The sequence below is a fragment of the Felis catus genome, chromosome D2 (genome assembly GCF_018350175.1).
Source record: "Felis catus isolate Fca126 chromosome D2, F.catus_Fca126_mat1.0, whole genome shotgun sequence".
Lineage (NCBI taxonomy): Eukaryota > Metazoa > Chordata > Mammalia > Carnivora > Felidae > Felis > Felis catus.
Window position 1 is genome coordinate 71,769,524 of NC_058378.1, and position 20,007 is coordinate 71,789,530.

A 20,007-nucleotide genomic window follows, 5' to 3' on the forward strand; every position below is an offset into this window, starting at 1 on the left:
CTTTTTGGCCTCCAGAACGGGGAGAAAGAAGTTTCTTTTGCATAGAAGCCATCCAGCGTAGGTGTTGTTACAACAGCTGGAACAGACTAGCATAGTCACAGAGATGAAGCAGCTCTGAGAAGCAACGAGAACAATAGGATCATCGTGGCGGTGAAGTAACTGGCAGGAGGCCAAGAGAAAAGTGGTGAAAAGTGGAGAGCTGGGCCCGCTAGGAGCCAAAGTGGGGGGAAGACGATTAGCAGGGCTCTCGGAAATCCTCCAGAGTACCACCAGGGGCAGAGGCCAGGAGCCAGGGTCTAGAATCACCCAGGAAGAGGAGAAGAGGTTCCAGAAGCAGAGGAGAGTGGGGGATGGGTAGGACGCCCAAGAGCGGTTGTTACCCCAAAACAGAAGTGGAAGCAGAGCTTGGAGGGGGTAGAGAAAAGCGAGTTCCCCTAAAGTCTTCTTCCCCCACAGGGACCTTGAGAGAGCGGTAACAGAGAGGAGTCAAAAACCACAGTATTTGAAAAAGTAAAACTCCTCAGGACGTATGTCCCAGACTAGGAGTCTGGAGCTCTCTCTTGTCCACTGAGCGAGTGGACGCAGGACTATGACACGAGAGAGCCTAACGGCCGGAAGGAGGCAAGAGCCCCGAGCAGGCCTTTCGCCTCCGTATTTATCGGGCTCAAAAGATATTACCCACGTGGTGAACGCGAAGAAAACGAGATCTTACACACGTGAACGTGGGGAAAACCATCAGATAGTAATCATCAGCTTGTGTGTGTAAGAAGCAAAGGGTCCGGGAGGGGCGGGGGGCGAGTGGAGTTTGTGATATTGGCGTCAGATGGAAAGTAATTTCCTGCCGGTGGTATCACAAGTTGCTCGTGATCCCCTTCCACTATCTCGCTAGCTCCCCTCGGGCGTTTTCGCCCTGCGGTGGAGGCTTTCCACCCTAAGCTTTGTTTCAGACCCATTTATGTAAGTAGAACCTACTTCCCCACAGACATAGAGCATGAGGTTGGAAGTGCTACCAAACATAATGTGAGGGAAGGTGTTGTTGAGCCAATAAGGAAGGAGAATGTGGGGAGTGGGGGGTGGGAGACGGGGATTTGAGGGCGGGATGGTGATTTTCTAAGGTAGAGGGAGGCAGAACTTGGGGAGCCTCTGGATGCCTGTGCTTATGGCCAGTGAGACACGGTTAAGCACTTTTATGCCAGACACTGGGCAAAGCACCTGGCATGCTTGTCTGCTAACCCTTGCCCGAACTCTTCAGGTGGGTCCTCCTTTAATTTTTTCTTTTTTCAGTGTTTAGTGAAATTCCAGTTAGTTAACATTACGGTGCGTCGTCCTCATTTTATAGATGGGGAAATTGAGGCACGGAAAGTTGTGACACACCCAATGCCACATAGCTGACAAGTGGTAAAGGCAGAACTTGAACTCCATGTGGCTCCAGGGTCCCAAGTTCTTAACTATCACGCTTTACATCCTCCACTAAAAGAGGCACAGGCGTAAGAAGCACCAGGGAAACGGCACCTTCCAGCCCTGAAGTGGCGGTAGGTGTTGTTTTGTACGACTCATTCCCTTAGGAAGAGGTCTCTTGAAAAAGACCATGTGGGTTTGCATCCCATCTCTGCCACTCGTAGCTTAGTGACTTAGGATAAATTACTTCACCTTACTGAGCCGACCTTTGCTTTTTATAGAGATGTTGTAATGAAAGTAATAATCAAGGTACTAATTTTAGCAGAGCATCTAGGGCGTTTCTATTAAGACATAAATCATATCCTGTCATTGCTCTCCTCAAAACCATCCAAGAGCTTCTGAACTTACAGTAAAAACTGGCCTTCACAATGGCCTGCAAGACCCGAGACCATCTGGTCTTTGACCGCGACTGCTGGTCCCGGCTCCTCCCCTTCCTTGCTCCAGTGACCATCAGGTCGCTTGCTGTTCCTTGAAGACACCAGGCACACGGGCACCCCAGATATCTTAGTTCACTCCCTCACTCCCCTAATTCACCGATCCAACGTCTCAGTGAAGTCTTCTCTCTCCCTTGTGTAAAATTGTTCTGTTCTGCTTCTCCACGGCTCCGCTGACCTTGTTGCTGTGTGACAAATCTCCCCCAAAACTTAGTGGGTGAAAACCTCAACAAACATTTTATTTTTCATGGTCTCTGAGGTTCAGGAATTCTGCAAGGGCTTCTGGCTTCTGGATCTCTCTCTCGTCTGGTTGTAGTCAGCTGGTGGCTAGACCTGGAACAATGCGGGGTTCAAGCATCTGGGGCTGATCTTGTCTTTCTTCATGGTCTCGGGTCCCTCCCTATGAACTCTCCATGTGGGCTCATTTGAACTACCTCTCAGCTTGGTGGCCTCAGGGCAGTGGGCTGTTTATATGGTGGCTGAGGCCTCACAGGTGAGCATTCCAGCAAGTGAGACGGGAGCTAGGTCTCCTAAGATCTAGGCTTGGAACTGACACAGCGTCGCGACCGCATGTTCTATTGGTGGAAATCGCAAAGCTCTCTAGTTTCATGGGAAGGAAACAAAGAACCCATCTCTAAATTGGATAAGGGTCAAAGTCACGCTGTAACAAGAGCCTATGGGACGGGAGATACTGTTGAGGCATGTCTGATCAATTCAACCCTCCTTTACCCCTTCCTCACCTCACATGCCACTTACCTGACTTTTATTTTCTATGCTGTCTCTCTTCCTGCACTAAAATGTCACCCTCGTTGGTTCACTGCTGTGTTCCAGAGCCTAGACCGGAACCTGACCCATGTTATTCAATAAGTACTTGTTGAATTCGTGAATTGTGTCTTTTATTCCTAATAACTATAGATCTCAAATTCAGATAGTAATGCAACCATTTTACAGATGTGGAAAGTGAGGCTCAGGAAGGTTTGGTAACTTGCGCAGGATCCTCAGCTGCAAACTGGAAGAGCTTGGTTTTCTACGCGTGTCTTGCTTTTGCCACGATTCCAGACTGCTCCCCATTCAGGCTGCCCCTCTCTGGACTCCCCTCCACCCTGTACCCCCAGCCCTGCACACAGACACACTGCCCCTCGCAGACCACGGTTTAATTTGTCCCCAGGCTGAGAACAAAGCAATCAGACTTTAAAACCCGGGGTAACCAGCACATTGTGCATTCAGATTTTATTTCTGGTTTGCTGCGAAGAGGCAATTAAACGAAAGGTTATGCAGCTTTTATAAATGGCCAACTCAAACTTCTGGCTTATTTTCACCCTGCTGTCTTTATAGGCATTTTACCAATATTTATCACTACCTCCCTTAGGGAGCCCTCAGATCTGTGATATTTGAAATAACAAAGCCTCTCCGTTGTTGGCCCTTTAAAAGGTTCGTGCTAAAACTGCACCATTAACATTCACAGTTCCTCATTTATGAGGCTGGATTGCACTTATTTCCATATTCCTCACTGTTTTTCCAATGAGGGTTTCATGTAATAGTGTTTGAAGGCTAAAGACTTCAAAGCAAATTCTTTACCATTTTCATCTTGAAAAATATTCAATATTTGTATAATTAAAGTGAAGTCTTCCTAGAGAAAATGACAACTCAAATAATCTTAAGAGTACCTCCAAGAAAGAAGCTGTCAAAATGACATTTAGCTGTACAGTCACATTCTCCAAGGCCCTTGCTTCTCCTCCTGGTTTCTTGTAATCTTTGAAGGTTGTGTCATGGCTGACTTCAGATCACTTTTTAAATTATTATGGTCTCCCTTCAGTGTGGGTTCTGAGGGTGAGGGGCTCTACGCTTTGCTCCAGATTTTGTCTACTGCATTATCACCAAGCGTTTAAAACAAAAGCCAAGGGCCCCTGGGTGGCTCAGTTGGTTAAGCATCAGACTTCGGCTCAGGTCATGATCTCAGGGTCCCCTGTGTTCAAGCCCTATGTCAGGCTCTCTGCTGTCAGCACAGAGCCCACTTCGGATGCTTGTCCCTGTCTCTCTACCTGTCCCCCTTCCCCCCTCAAAAGTAAGTAAACATTAAAAACAAAAGCCAATGGAGCCTGTTTCCGATTCTGTGTCTCCCTCTCTCTCTGCCCCTCCCCCGTTCATGCTCTGTCTCTCTCTGTCCCAAAAATAAATAAACGTTGAAAAAAAAAATTAAAAAAAAACACAAAAAACAAAAGCCAAAACACCAAAATCTTCCTTGACCCAGGTTTTGCCACTAGTTACTATCCTATTTTACACGTGTCCTTTGTACCAAAGTTTTTTAGTAAATCTGTGTGCCCTCCGTCTCCATTTTCTCATCTCCTAAATTATATGGCAAAGTTTTGCCTGTGACCTCCAAGCTCATTGGCAAATCAAAGGGAATTTGCTTTTTTTAATTGACTGCCCCATCTACCTCTGCAGTTTTCCCTTCACGTGTCTCACTTTGTAACCTATTCCGTGTCCAAGCATCCCTTCAACTAGGATGTCTTCAGGGTAGCTGAATAGTTGGTATCATAATTCATACTCTTTGTACCTGGGGCTTGCGAGGACATCGTGGGGAAGAGGAGGAAGCTGGAAGTGGGTTGTCCAGGGCTAGGGAAATTGACCCATCTCCAGGCTGGGGAATATTGCAGCTTTATACTTGGTATTCAGAGGGCTTGGAAAACTTGTGCTGGACCTGAGCCAAAACTAGTTCCTGGGATCCAGTCCAGTGGTCCCTAGGGATTTCCGGGCAATGCCTATATTCATTCAATGAGAAGTTACTGAGTGTCAACTCTGCGTCAGGCATTGTGGTAGGCTCAGGAGACACGAAGATAGGTAAACACAGTAGCTTTCCTTAAGTTGCTCACTGGGTAAGCAGAGAGACAGAGAAGTGAACATACAAATACAAAGAGAATATATAGAGAAAGTACAATTCAGCAATAGCGTTCTTATCAATGGTCATGGAAATAAAGATCATTGACTTTATTTAATCAATTGTTCTTTCAATTGGAGAAGTATGATATTGTTTTGCACAATTAGGCACATGAATGAATAAATAAATAGGATGCATTGGTATTTTTATAAACAGCGGTTAAGGGCTACCAGAAAGCCTGGAAACTCTTAAAACTTTGCCTTGCTACTTCCTCTAAAATCGCTTATTTTATTTTGCACACTCCGTACTCTCACAAACACCTGTTCTCTTCATTGCTTCGTCTGTTTAAACCTCACACCCTTTCACCATCTCTTAATTAGTTAGTCCCATCCATTAATTCTCTGGTCCCAAATGAAACAAAAATGACAGAATGTCTAAGGAGGGTAGATTTTTGACAGGCAGTATTCACAAGTAGGAGGAAAGCATCAAGACAGATATGGTCAACAAAATAAGCTAATGATCTGACAGCGTAACAACTTTTAGCCATACATTGAAGAAAAAGTGAAGACTTTAAAACATATGTCGGAAAAGGGAGAAGCAAAATCTTTAACAGACAATTTAGAAAGTAACAAGAACAGAAAACTTTGAAATTTGTGGGATGTGGTCAAAGCTGTGCTCCTTTGCCCAAATTCATCATTATAAATGCTTTCTATCATTTAAAGCATAAGTTTTAGGATTAGTTAGACCTGATCCAACTCCCAGTGCTGCCGCTTGCCGAATGACCTTTAATGACTTTGCCTCAGTGGGTTTCTCCGTGTATACGGTGGAATGCTGACGGCTTGCAGCGAGGAATAAACTTCCAAAAAATGTCAGGAATAGCATCTGGTTTGGAATAGGTACTTGACAAGGAGTAGCTGCAAGTGAAGATTTATTTAAGAGTTATCATTTTCTATTACAACTATTTAATGAATTTAAACTCAGGCACAGGTTTTCTTTGTGATTCAAGAGCTTTGAAATGTGTCACACCTGTCTTCATCTAAGAATGTCGTCTGTGTTCACCTATTTTGACTTGATGTGTTTCTGGCAATTGTAATTAAGCCCTCACAGATTTTAATCCGTGGTACTATGCTAAATTATTTGTGAAAATAATATTCTTGCTTCCTTTTTGGAGAAATTCCTCTGTAGAAACACAGAGCATCAAGTTTGATGGCCAGCACTGTCAGATGTATAAAAAGGAGCTTCGTTTGAGAAGGGGTCCATTTGGGTTATTTAGATGCTCCAAACTGAAACTGCTTTGTTAGTTCTGTTTTTGTGGCTTCGGGGAGAGGAGGGGGTTTGAATTCAATTAGCGCCTTGGTGTTTTCTTTTTCCTTCATTTCGGTACAGGAGATGGTTCATAGGCACCGTGGTGTCAGGTTCCATCAAAAGGGAGAGAAACAGTTTCTTGGTTTTTAATTTTCTTCCAAAAAGGAAAGGTACCCATTTTGTTCCGCTCTGATTAGAAGGAGAGCTAGTGCGTGACCTTGAGGACAGGCAGATGCTTCAGGGGCAGGGTAACAGAGGTCTTTGTTAATTTCTTGCGGGAGTTGTTTTTTTGTTTTTGTTTTTTGGGGTTTTTTTTTCCCCCCCGCTTCCACCATGTCTGGGCTGCGGGGAAGGGCTCAGGAAGATGAGTAGTCATCGAGCGCAGGGCAACCCAAGCCAGGTGTTATCAAGAACAGGTCAGGAGAGTGAGAAAACATTGGGTTCACAGTCTGTCGCTTCTTCCCCATCAGGGATGCAAAGTTGATTATTTTCATTGGAATTTAGAGATTTAAAAAAATTATCTAAAAGTCCATAACAAGTCTAATGATAAAGACATTGGCTGTGAAGGTGCTGGGATTAACTCTAGTTTGCGGCCGCCTCTTCTGGAAGAAGCCAGGATGGAATCATGTAGCCTGTTTACCACCAAGTCCTGCTTCTCTAGAGAGGAAACAGAGGCCCACGTGGCAAGCTAAGGATTAAATGGCTGATTAGTGCTCTGGTCCTTTTATTAAGCACTGAAACCTTGATCCAATAATAACTTTGTCCAATAAAAGGAGCTTCCTCAGCTGGTTCTAACTTCTGTTCTTCAACAGGCCTGTGTATCCTCTACAAACATCCGGAGGGGACTTCACTGCCTGGAGACCAAAGCCTAAACGGTTACCAGTGACATTGTGTAGCTCATGCCCCAGCAGCCTGAGTTCCAGCAAGGCTGTCTAGATGTTCAATCTATTTAACTCAGTGAGTACTTCATTCTAGTTAACTGAGCATCTACTTTGGATAAGGCACCGTGGAGGTTCAGAGGTGAGTAAAATACTAAGATTCTACCATAGCCTATAAAACATCACTTTGGGAAATTTTTAGAACATAGGGAAGCTCCAGGGCTTTCTTTAGGCTAGAAATCACAAACTCAAGTGCCTGCAGAGGCCCAGCTGACCACAGAAATGAGTGATTTTGGCTGGATGTAAAACAATTTGGGGTGGGTGGGTGGGTGGGTGGGCAGGTGGGGGCTGTGGGCAGTTTCCAGCTGGCGAGCACACGCTTGTTTTAAAGGGGCAGCTGCTACTCATTCCCAGCCAATTGTGTCCCCGTGCAGAAATGCAGGACTGGCAGAGGCAACACTGAAGATTTCTCAGGAAAAGCCGGCAATCTCGATTTTTGTATAAAATCCCTCAAAAGGACTGTGCCGGCCAAATGGACCCAGCTCAGTTTGTTCCCTCACTTAGCCATGTGTGGAGCAGTCCCAGAGAGCAGGGCACGATGCCCTTCGTAATAATTCTTTCTCATGCCCTATCTTTCTTCCTCCCACCTCTCCATAACCTTTCTTCTCCCCACCCCCACCTCTGGCCCAGGCCCGGGTTCAGTGAATGTTCTGGAGGAACACTGAGCATCAGTTGTGGGCTCAGTATCAACAAGCTTGAGCAACACTACTCTGGGGGTAAGGGCCTCCCTGTAGATTTGTAGTCTTTAAAAAAGGCAATATTGATGATTTTCCTCTTTCAGGGAAGAGCTGTGTCTGTTTTGGTAAACACTTCAAGGCTGACACACGTTCGGGATGTGCGATGATGCAAAAGTAAGGACTCCATTCTGAAGTGAGTGAAAAAAGCATCAAATGCCACATGAAAGTCCCTGCCTGAAGGGTTACATTAGTGCTAAGGCTGGGTTAAAAAATTCTAAAGGGGCCAATGGGCCAGCCATTAAAGGACCTGCGGGTGACCTCTCTCGGTCTTTCTCTGTGTTTCTCTCCTCTCTTAAGGAGATAATGTGCATGTCAGGACAATAAATACAGTGTCTACCATATTTAAAACACTGCCTATTGTACAGGCATCAGGAGCTGAAGGTTAAGAATGTCAGCCGAGGGGAGCACATTAGGAGTTAATGAGAGGTGGGTAACCAGAGGAATGAATGGGATCAGAGGAGAACATTTGAGCTGCCCACAAGTAGAGTCTAGAAAGGGAATGAGCAGACCATCAGAGAACTTGGCATGGAAGGGCAGTGTTATGTGGATCAGAAGAGGTGACTCTGGAGTACGAGGTAGGAAGGTAAGCAATGGGGGGTGATGGACAATGGTGAGGAGGGCTTAGAGGTTATAGTGTAGATACATGTAAGCATATGCAATGTTATACTGTGCGCTGGTTAACCACTGGCTCTCCTGGGGTGGGGGGAAACCGTGATTTGTAGCATCTGCTTATTATGTGGTATGAATATTCCCACAGCAACTGGTTTCAAGCTATCAACGTGAAGGCATGGAAATGTGCACACTTGGGCCCCACGAGGTAGAAGGTAGGGAAGGTGAAATCAACAAGGTCAAAGGAAACTCAAGATGCTGGGGTGTACCAGGTCTAAGGGATAATGAAGTCTAAAGAGTGTCTAACGTAGAGTGACAGCAGAGGTCATGCAGCTGAAGAGGTGAACACAGAGATTAGAAGGAGCCCTCCGTCTAAGGAGGGTGACTGTGGAGAAAGGGGCGGAGGATAGAGTTTATGATCTAGGTCCCGAAGCCGTAAAAGGCAGTGTGGCATTGTGCTCAAGGTCAGTGGAGGTCAGAGTGAGATGTTATGGGCCATCCTCCATTGCTAGTCATTGAGCATCTACCACGGGCATGATGCTGTGTGGATTATAAGGGTGTAGAAGGGCACCTGGGTGGCTCAGTCGGTTAAGCGTCCAACTCTTGATGTCAGCTCGGGTCACCATCTCCCAGTTTGTGACATCCAGCCCCCTGTTGGGCTCTGTGTGACAGGAGGCTGCTTGGGATTCTCTCTCTCCCTCTCTCCCTGCCCCTCTCCTGCTCACACATGTGCTGTCTCTCTTTGTCTAAAAATAAATAAACATTTTAAAAAAAGGTGTATAAGACAGCGTTCCCATCCATTTGGCAGGGAGATAAGGCCTGTGCACAGGAAATATAGTGTCGTGTTACTGGTACAGACAAGGGATGTTGTTATAGATTAAAAGATGAGGCTCTTAACAGTCATAGTCGATGGCACTTACTTGAGCCCTTACAGCGTGCCCAGAATTACGTTAAGTACTTTACCTGCATTCTTTTTAATATTCAGAACAACCCACTTTACAGATGAGGACATAGAGTCAGAAATTTTAAATAATTTATCCAAGTCCATGTATCTGGCAAGTGGCAAGAGCCATGCTTGGAACCCACGTCCCTCTAACGCCAAAAAGCCTGTCCCCCAATCTCAGTGCCTACCAGCCCCCTCCCCCTGGAAGATAACACTCTGACGGAGATGAAAGATATACTGTGGTAGGAGATTTGGAGTTTCTTTTTCAAAAATCCCTCAGCTTGCATATTCCTAAAGAGTCAATTCATGTTAAGAAATAATTTCCCTTGTGCTTGCATGTGACATGTATTTTTAGGATCTGCTGTTAGCAAGTGTATTTTTGTGTGATTGAGTGGGAGAGTGGGAAAGTTTTGCAGAGCTGTTGAAACCAGAATGCAGGGGGCACAGCAGAGACTTTAAAATCTCTGTCATCTAACGTCTTGGAAAAACCACAAAGAGACGTGTTCTCAATTTATTATTCTATGTACATCCCCAGATGAATGACTAGTTAAAGGTATTGTTAAAGCATTTTTAAATGACCCACTTCCAGCAGCGAACAAAATCACTTACTGTGCCAAGCCAACTGGCGTTTCTGAGATGATAAAACCACAGAGTGAGGAAAACATTAAAACTGCTAAAGCAAAAATGATACACAATAATGGAGAAGGATAAAAACTGAGCTGTATTGTCTGCGTAGGCAGATGGCTGACCACTAGGTGGGCCTCAGTGTAATGTCCAGGGTAATTGGCTGCTGGGGTTTTTCTGGCGAGGAAGCTTCAGACTTCAGCTTGGTACACAAAATCCTGGCTTATTCTTTCCTATGCCCTGCTCTCTGCCTCCTCGTCACAACGAGATCTGACAGTTGATCCCAACAGGCAATTGAAAGCAGAAAGTTACCTTTATCTTAGAATGCTTTTCTGGAAATAGCGACAGGCAAAGTAATTAAGGAACGGATTTCCTATCCGCCATTCTCTTCTGCATGTACAATTACCCACAGATATAAAATTGCCTGCTTTGATAATTATACCCTCCAAATGAGGGGCAAGTGGCTAATTATGCCCACATGTGGCCGATCGCACTCTCCATTAGCCAATTATGTGCACGATTATTTGTGCACATAAATAATTGTACTCATGGAAAATAGCGGCCCTCCTTTCAAAGGCTCCTGCTTTGAGTGGCTGATGGAGTGATTGTCACACTGCAAATGGACTTGTTGGGAGTGAGAGGGTAGCAGATACCAGGAAACGCACAAGTGACCAGAGCTTGCAGGTGTTTGCGAAGCAAATGGCAGGAGTCAAAGAGCGCGGGAAGGACCGTGGATGGAAGGGCAAGGCTGTGGGTTAAGAAGGTGCTTCTGAGGTTGGCTGAGCGGCTCATGTGTGGTGACCTGGGGTGAGTCATTAACCTCCCCGCAGTTCTGCTTCCGCATACGCAATGACAATGATAATAATACCCGAGTCCCAGCTCTTGTGGGATGGATCAGACAATTCAGAAGGATTTGCAGTCTACTCCAGGTTAAAGCACTAGATCATATGAGGCATTGTTATGTGGATCAGCACGTTTCTAATTGCCAAGGAAAGGTCATGACCCTCCATAGCAAAGCAAGACCTCGGGTTTGGAGGGAAAGGAGGTGTGATAAGGACAGGAGACTTGTTCCCCCAGGGCACTGATGAGATACCAGAAAATGACACATGGTCATACAGCATGCATGCAGCCATTCACTCATTCATTCATTCATTCATTCATTCAACACACACAAGTCAGCCTTTCATACCGAGCTGCTCTGATCAGTAAATGAAGGGAATTTTCACTTCAGGCCTAGGAAATCTGGCATGGGTTTCACAGTTTTGTTCACAGGCCAACTCAGTGCCAGTGAATGTTGTGAGGTAGGGTCACTTTTAACAACCTAAAAACTGTGGCTTTAATGCCAATACTTACAAGGAGTAATGTCACACGTCAGGGGTAAGGCCCAGAGGCAAGATTGCCTCTTTGCTACTTGCCTGTGCCCCCATCTGTCCTTTCGCACACGGTGCAAGGAAGTTCTCTGCCTCAAGGGGATGAGGAGACGATTCCCAAAGGCAAAAATGTTAAGTTAGTTTTGAAAGAAGAGGTGTTTTCCAGATGGATGGGACATGGGGGGGGGGGGGATGCGGTCATATTATAGGAAACCAAGGTATAAAATAGCCTGGTCTAGAGTTAAAAGTGTGGACTCTGAAACCAGACTCTGCCTGGGCTTGAATCCTGGCTGTGTGATACTGAGCAAGTTACTTAACCTCTCTGTGCTTCAGTCCATTCTTATAAAATGGGGATTATAATAGACTTGTGCCACAAAGTTTTGTAAGGGTCAAGTTAATATTTATATAACTAGAAGTATTTAGAACAATGATGAACACAGAGTAAGCACTGTCTGCCATTATTTTAATTTCTTGACTAAAAATAGATTAAAAGCCCATCCAAGAAAAGCAATACCAATGTTTCTCAATCTTTAGTATATCTAAAAATCACATGCATAACTTATCGAATAAAGCGAATTCTTGGGTTCCATCCTCAGAGATTCTCACTTTCCACATTGGACTAGAGTCCAGGAATCTTCCCTTCAAATAAGCATCTCCCCAACGCCACCTGCTATGATTCTGATGCAGGTGATCTGTGGACCAGGCTTTGAACATCATCACATAGAATGACTCTGACCACATCCCATCTCTTACCTGGCATATCTAACATGAGAGAAGAAGGGGATTCTAAGGCCTTGTGTCGAAAGGTCTCTTCCTGGGATTTCTGCTTACGAGAGCCTCTTCTGGAATAGGCAGTGAGAACCCGGAAAGGTGCAAGGACAGTCTCCAAAGCAGCACTGTGTCTGTGCTGTATGGTCAGATGGGGCCACTAGCGGCTTCCTTCTCTAACTCTTCCGTATTTTTAGGAGATGGGATTAAAAAAAAACTTTAATATTTTTATTATGAGATGAATGTCATTTCTTTAATTCTATAAATAAGGAAACAAAATCATACCCATCTACACTTAGGGGAACAAGTTACCAAAGCCAGATGCGCTCAGCTCCGGTGGTTCACAGCAGTGGGGACCAAGATGGATTTGCCCGCAAAAATCGACCTGCGACTAGAGGCTCTGCGTTTGCCAAAAAGAATTCTGCGGGGTGTCGGTGCTTAAGGTGAGTGGTTCTTCAAAATGCTCGTTCTGAAAGGCTAGCTTTCCTAGATAGGAATTGTAATGGTAGCAAAAGTGAAAACTATTTCTGGGTTGAAAAGGGACTCACGGCATAGTGGTTATCACACCTCCTCTCCTTAGATGATGAATGGGTGGATGGCCTCAGATATTTCATAACATCTCCCAGGGTCCAAAATGCCGAAGCAATGGTTAAAGAGATACTAAGCCTGGGTGCCTGGGTGGCTCAGTCGGTTAAGTGTCTGACTCTTGGTTTTGGCTCAGGTCTCGATCTCGTGGTTCATGAGTTCAAATCCCTCATGGGGCTCTGCACGGTAGTGTGGAGGCTGCTTGGGATTCTCTCCCTCTCCTTCTCTCTCTGCCCCTCTCTTGCCCATGGTCGGTCTCTGTCTCTCAAAATAAATAAATAAATTTTAAAAAAAGATACCAGGCATTCCGAACGCTTCTCAGAGATATTTTGTTGGCGTAAAAAGAAAGATAGATAAATTACAATAAAAATATCTTGCTTAAATACTACCAGAAAAAAATAAATTTGCTTTCCCTCTTATCCACATCCTGAATCTTCCTGAAGACAGGTTCCCCTAAATGCCCACTATTGCCAGGACGTGTTATACTTTGTAATGCGTTCACACAGATCTCATGAACTCTGTCAGGAATAGCAGAGGTAGTAAAGGTCATCTTCCTGTCTAATGCTGGAACCTTCTATGTTACATCCCCTCTGGAAACTTCTCCCCTCTGCTACAGGGCAGTCTCAGCGGCCAGCCGGGGGTGGCTCTGTCTGCAGCCCTGTTCTAGCCACCTTTTTCCTCCACGGCCTCCAGAGGAGAACATCGGAGGCGTGGTGATCTGAAAAGAGCCACTCAGGCTAGAGGGAGGGACTGAGCACCACATTTTGAGACCAGCGGACATGCACCGTGGTGGCCGGGCTCTTCTCTGCCAGAGCAGCCCCGTGCCATGTGGACGGCTCCAACTGTTGGAAAGTTCTTCTCTACATGGTGCTCGTGTACCTTCAGTCCATTCTTGCCGTGGCCGGGACCTCGCTTGCCCCGGCTCCCCCTATCTCTCCCTTATGTCTCTGCCTGTGTTCCCCTTCTGTCTTATCCCCCTTCTCCTGATTACCATGTGCCAGCCACCTGGAGGCCTTTTCTCTGGTCCTAACTCAGTCGAGAGTAGACCTGTTCCTCCAGAGAGATCATTTTTGGTCCATTCTGAGTTGCTACATTTATTTTAACTGTATGACCTCATGCAGAGAGCAAGGGTATTTGTTCACTTATCCTTACCTATTGCTGCATCGAAGAAAGATTTCAAGTCGACGTTTTGGGGGCCCAATATGCGTGATGACCGGGCAATCTTATATTCCGGAATAGCCAACTCTTCCGTTGCACTCTCCCAGCGTGGGCACGTCAGGCCTTGGGTCCTCTCCAGACTGGGTGGTCTCTGAATCTGTGGCTCTCCGGGGGTGGCAGTGTGACACAGGATCTACCTGGCCACCTAGAATGGCAGTTACACAGTCCAGGGTCAATACGGCCCGGAGCTGCCAGCAGCCTAGGAGGGGGTCGCTCTGGCTCTGAACAGCTTTCAGCAAGACGGCCAAAGGGCCTTCAGACAGTGTTAATGACTTTTGATTTAGGTTTGAACAGAGCAGTCCCTTGGGGTGTTTACTGTGTTGCCTCACCCTCTTTGGAAAGTGCTCTCTAAGTAACTGCCCAGCAGACTGAGGAAATAAAATGCTCACCGAGGGGGGAGAAAAAAAAGCCACAACACAGAAAGTCTGACTTCTCAGCACAGGGTGTTTAGGTCTAGAACTGGATCGTGGAAGTGTGCTTAAATTTTCTGCATTCATTGCAGGGAGCACTCGTGTATTCCTTCCCTCCCCCCACACCTGCCTGCCTCAGTCTCTCCATCGCACGCACACACATGCGCCCACACACACACGGTCACTGCCAACAATAATAGAGTTGCTTCCTTACCTCTTGGAAAGAAACTTCATTCTGATGAAAACCGTGCTGACCGACCTTGCTCTAAATTGTGGAGACGACGCTTTATGCCTTTATCTTTGCATAGCCCAAGGGCCTGGTGGAAACAGTGCTCCAAATGGAACAAAATAGAAAGATTCCTGCCAAGGGCTGGCAGGAGCGCAGCCTTCTCTCCTCTCCCCCACACTCACAGCTTCTGAGGGAGAGAGGAAGGTGGGGTGAAGAGCACCCATGGGCAGGGCCGCCCGAAGGGAAGAGGGGGAAACTGGAGGTGGAGGTCAGGCTAGCTGCAGTGACCCTCACAGAAAGGATCTCTCCCTTAGTAAGTGCTTTACCCCCTTGGTAACTTCTCTGCGATAACTTGGGGAACGTCCACAGGGACCTATTGCAGGGAATAGAGGAACCCCTGAAGGCTAAGACATTTCTTTCTGCACAGACTTTTGAGAATGTCCCCTGCACATTGGTCAGTGTTCTCGTTCTGACGATGGTGAAGAGAGGGACTGTAGGTCATGGCTATACTCCCAGGACCATGATGGAAGGTGACATCTCCTGAGTGTTCACCATGGGTCCAGGGGATGATCAAAGGGCTTTACTGTGTAATCACATCTAGTCCTCACAATTATCATAAGGGAGTGGGTAGGAAGCAAAAACCAGTAAAAGAGTAGAGGGATAGCTACGCTCTTTGGGCCCTTGTAAACACAGTAATTGTGTTTTCTTCTCCAAACCCTATGCATCGCTTCTATTGCTTAAGAGACAGTAATGATATAATAGGCTGCTGGTGACGACAGCTTCCAACCACAGTGCTCACCGAAGGCTGAACCAAAAATCCCAGCTTCTCCATCATCCAAGAAGAAAGATTGCTTGGTTCAAGGACAAGCCAGGTAATTGGCTACTCTTCCTTATATAAATGAGTAGGCCTCAAGAAAAGTGTAAAGAGATGTATTTTCTGGGCTTCCAAAAACTGCCTCACTCTTCCAGTAAAGGGTGCCCGGTAAAGGTTATCCAGGTAAAGGAGACCCAGTATATCTGGTTCTGGCAGGTGGCAGACACTGAAATGACATCCACCCTTGGAGCCCAGATGCCCCTGGCTCTGTGCATGAACCGCAAGAGCTAATCACTAAGAGCTGTAACTTTGGAACAAGTGCAGCATATCCTTGGCTGAGGTTGGCCCTGACAGAAAGGGCTCTCCTCCGGTAGAAAACCATTGCATTTGTGCTTTCCTCTAGGCTAGAAAAGGCATGAGCAGAACAATAAAAGGGCATCAGGAGAAGGACTGTGACATCTTGGGGAAGTGGTGGCCCAAATAGCCTTCATTTTCATTTGGTGTTGGAAGAAGATAGAGCCGTCTTCGGGCTCAGCAAAGCCCAAAAGCTCTTGGGAGAAGGAAAGCTTACAGAGGAATGTATTACACTCTCTGGGGGGTGTTGATGATGGAGAGAGGAAGGGCGAGTGCCGCTTCAGGCAGTCATTCAGGAACCCAGCTGACAGCACACGTGCATTTTTAACATGTGGTTTCCAAGGTTATTCTGGTCATTGATGTCTCGACTGCAGCCCACGTGAAAGAGGATGGCTTGGAGGAGCACGTGGGAATTTTTGTGGGCCACACACACGTGACATGTACATATGCCATATCTGATACCTAGAATAGGGGGCTGAGAAATGTAGTCCCAGGAAGCAGATTTTGTGGACAGTGAGCAGTTTCTGCCACCTAAGACAAGAGGGATCTAAAGCAATTAATTAGAAAAGTATACAAAAGGTGATAACTAACATTTGTTCAAAACTGACAATATACCAGGTAGCACTCTAAGCGTTTCCATGGATCAACTCATTTAATCCTGACAACGGTCCTGTGAAGTCAGTGCTGTTATTATCCCCATTTCTTGGATAAGGCAACTGAAGTCCAGAGGGGTTGAGTAGAGGAGTGGGCGTAACTGCCCTTGGTCTTTGAGCAGTTCCTACAAGTATCACCTGGAATCTGATGTGAGAAATGCTCTAACAAGGTGGGAACAAGGAGCTGAACTCATTTGCCCCGTTGGAGATGGATGAACATTTGATAGAGACACTGATGCTTGACCACTTTTGTGAAGCCTTGAAGGGTGAGAGGGACTTCACTCGAGAAACTCACGGGTAGGGAGGAGAGTGGTAGGGGAGGCACAGAGGAAACAAAAAAACACCACAGAGACACTGGAGATACTATAGCATGTTTAGGATATTAAAGGATAATTCTTTTAAAGGTAAAATCATGACCTTGTGCAAACACGAAATGAATACATGTCAGAGATTTTATTCAAGTAATGAAGGAAACAGGGAGATGTGACAACCGGTTCGAATGAAGATTCAAAGAGCCGTGCCAATAGGCAACGAGAAATGTTGAAATGAGCTTACAGATAGATGCAAAACTGGTTTATCCATAGAGTGATCATCAGCTATATTCTTCTGACACAATTCAGTTGCATTTCTATGGGCAGGAATTATTTGCATTATTGTCAATTTCACACAACAAACAGAGTTGTAAAATAGCTCAAAGACAATGAGAGGTACAGCTAACCCAGAGACTAGGCTAGACAAGACGCCCCGGATTTTTTTCTCATTTCAAAGTCTTGCACGGTTTTTTTTTCCTCATAAGGGAGTATCAATGAATCTGTGTGGCAGGAAGTGAGACTGGAAAGATAGATGAGCCAAGTTTGAGAAGGGTATTAAAAATCATGCAAGGTATGGACTTTATCCCACAGGTAAGTCTCAAATCATTAATAGAGTGGATGAGCTTGTCCTGTATAGCTTGTTCTCATTCAAATGCTCAGGCCTGGCTCCTAAAGGGTCTGATACATTAGGTTTCAGGTGGAGCCTGCTAATCAGCAATTGTCTAAAAAGCAACCCAGGTGATTCTAATGCACTTTGGGAAGCATCCATGGAACTAGGAGAGAGTCATCGAAGGCTTTTAAGCAGGGTAGAACCCTGGAGACATCTGTGTTGGAGCAGAGGGAAGTTGGTTAGATAGGAGAGAAGCTCAGTGGTTTTAAAAGACTGCACGCACTAGCAAGAACAATCACATTTGAGAGAAGTTGATGGCCCCGGAATGTACGAGGCATGTGGCATGTTTTAAATATGAGAGGGGCCTGAACTAATTCAGTGTCAAGGGGATGAGAGGAGGGGGAAGAAATAAGATTTTCACTGTAGCCAGAGAACTCTGCCTCCTCCCAAATTCAGATCCAATGCTGCACCTGTGGGTGTGATTCCAGCCTCTTCCTGGGCCTACAGAGACTGGCCTGGGCTCCTGATAAATAGGGAAGACTCGCCCCCAAGTCAAGTCTGGACTTTGGAACGCTCTGGATGTTATTCATGCTTTCTAATAACAACGAAGATCTGAACCATAAAAAGAATTCAAGTTCCTCAACTCATAAAGCCGCTCATCATTTGGAAGGGGTAAAGCACTGTCACTATTTTCAGTCATCCGTGAAATGAACATTCTGGGGAGATACAGTAAGTTGATGCACCACCCTTGAGCAGGGCAAAATGAATGTTCACCAGGAATATTTGGTATTTTAAGAGGATGGCAAAGGAAAGAATAGTGGGAGTGGGATAAAAACTTAAATAGATTTCCCCCACTCATCTATTGCAATAGAAGATAATTAAATTATAATGTTAATTGTGTAAGCGCTCATGGGTCCCTTATTATTTGAAAATGAATTGCCTCCTAACTGTTCATGTACAAATATAATACATTGAACTGAAGCTATTTTAATAAAACATCAATTTTCAGAAGCTATAAGAGGTTCTCCCAGGTCAGATTTGATAAGCTATGAAGAATAAATGCCAACTCATATTTTTCTATGGTAATGGGAAATAAAGAGAACTGAGTGATTCAAACCAATAGTTTAATTTTAGACAATAGTTTGACTCCTTCCCTCCTGTCCTTTTACCTAGGCTGTTACCAAGTAACCGGGCTGGTTGGCTTGAGTTTCACTGTTGGGTGCTTACCCTTTCCCTGACCCTCTGTGCAGGCACTTTTCATCTGTTAAATGAAAAAGTGGTTGTATAACTGGGACTATCCTGAGCTGGGATTCCCAGGGCCTAGGTTCTGATTGTCTCTTTGCTGCTAAGTCTGTGGATGACCTTCAGCAAGACACCGAAGGTCTGTGGAGAACTGCTGGCTTATCATCTCAAAGATGGAGTGATAATCCCGTCTCTATCTTGAGCCCACACTGAGAAAAAGATGACATGACTGCAGTTATTTGAGAGCCTTATGGAAAGATGTCTTATAAATATTATAATTAATGTTATCATTAAGTATTGCTTTGCTGCAGATCTTCCAAGTATAAAGATCAGCGAAGAAGTCAGTTTTCCCTGATGCAAAATGGAAATTTGAAAATGCAACAATCCTATATTTTGCCATATAGGATTCGAGCGGTTCTGCCATACAGGTGTCATTTTTTTCTTACATGGACTATTGACAAATTTTGACTTAATTTTTTGTATTTTTAGGATTGTCCAGAACCTTAGTAATAAACCCCCATGGAAGATTTCTAAAATATTTTCATACAACAGTTTTCATGAGCATTAAAGTTTCTATATAATCAGTCTTTACAAAAGCTAAAATATTTTCATACAACAGTTTTCATGACCATTAAATTTTCTAGGGGTGCCTGGGTGGCTCAGTCAGTTAAGCGTCTGACTTCAGCTCAGGTCATGATTTCACAGTTCGTGGGTTTGAGCCCCGCGTTGGGCTCTGTGCTGACAGCTCGGAGCCTGGAGCCTGCTTTGGATTCTGTGTCTCCCTGTCTCTCTGTCCCTCCCCCACTCACACTCTCTCTTCTCTCTCTCTCTCAAAAATAAATATTAAATTAAAAAAATTTTTTTCTATGTAATCAGTCTATACAAAAGCTCGGAACCACTACATGTTTCTCTATTGATTTGGAGAAAATATGTTAATTATTATAAATGAGAACATTATTATATGTAATAATATTTACAAATATATACACAGTATCATCCTTCGGCTAGTTTAGAGGTTAGAAGAAACTATTGCAATGGATGGCAGTGGACAGAAGACAGGAGTAGGAGTCAGGACACCTGGGTTCCTTGGAAGCACTTAATTGGCTCACGGAACAGCTTAGGGCTATTCCAACAGCAGTCCAGCCTGGTATCATGGGTATCTTCCCAGGGAGCTTGCTAGAAATACAAATTCTTGGGTCTGACCCTAAACCTACTGAATCAGAATCCCTGAATATGGGCCATGAGATCTGCAGGCTCTCATGGGATTCTGATGTGCAGTAGAGTTCAAGAAGTACTGTGTAGTTGGTCCTGACTTAGACTTACTAGAGATGCGACCTTGAATAAGTTCCATAATTTCACTGAGTTCAATTTTCTCATGTTTAAAATCTGCCCACTGATGTCTCCATTATAGGTTTGCTTGGAGGATTAAATAAGGTGTTGATGTCCGGTCTGAGGCTGACATTCGATAAAATCGTAGTTTCCTTGTTTCTCTGCTCCTCCATATGCCGGCTGGTTAA

At 45.1% G+C, this 20,007-nt stretch overlaps 1 long non-coding RNA gene across 5 annotated transcripts; it reads left to right on the forward strand.

Annotated features, from left to right (window-relative positions):
• Positions 1-552: 552 nt before the first annotated feature.
• On the forward strand, positions 553-19,194 carry LOC111556961. Of its 5 annotated transcripts, XR_006587345.1 has the most exons (6): positions 794-957; positions 6,888-7,095; positions 7,795-7,883; positions 12,364-12,507; positions 15,249-15,378; positions 17,705-19,194. It is a non-coding gene; the product is annotated as an uncharacterized LOC111556961 (long non-coding RNA). The 5 variants fall into 5 exon arrangements; XR_006587343.1 differs by lacking the exons at positions 794-957; positions 15,249-15,378; positions 17,705-19,194 and adding exons at positions 553-762; positions 13,266-13,716; XR_006587344.1 differs by lacking the exon at positions 17,705-19,194 and having other exon boundaries at positions 799-957; positions 15,249-15,379.
• Positions 19,195-20,007: the final 813 nt, after the last annotated feature.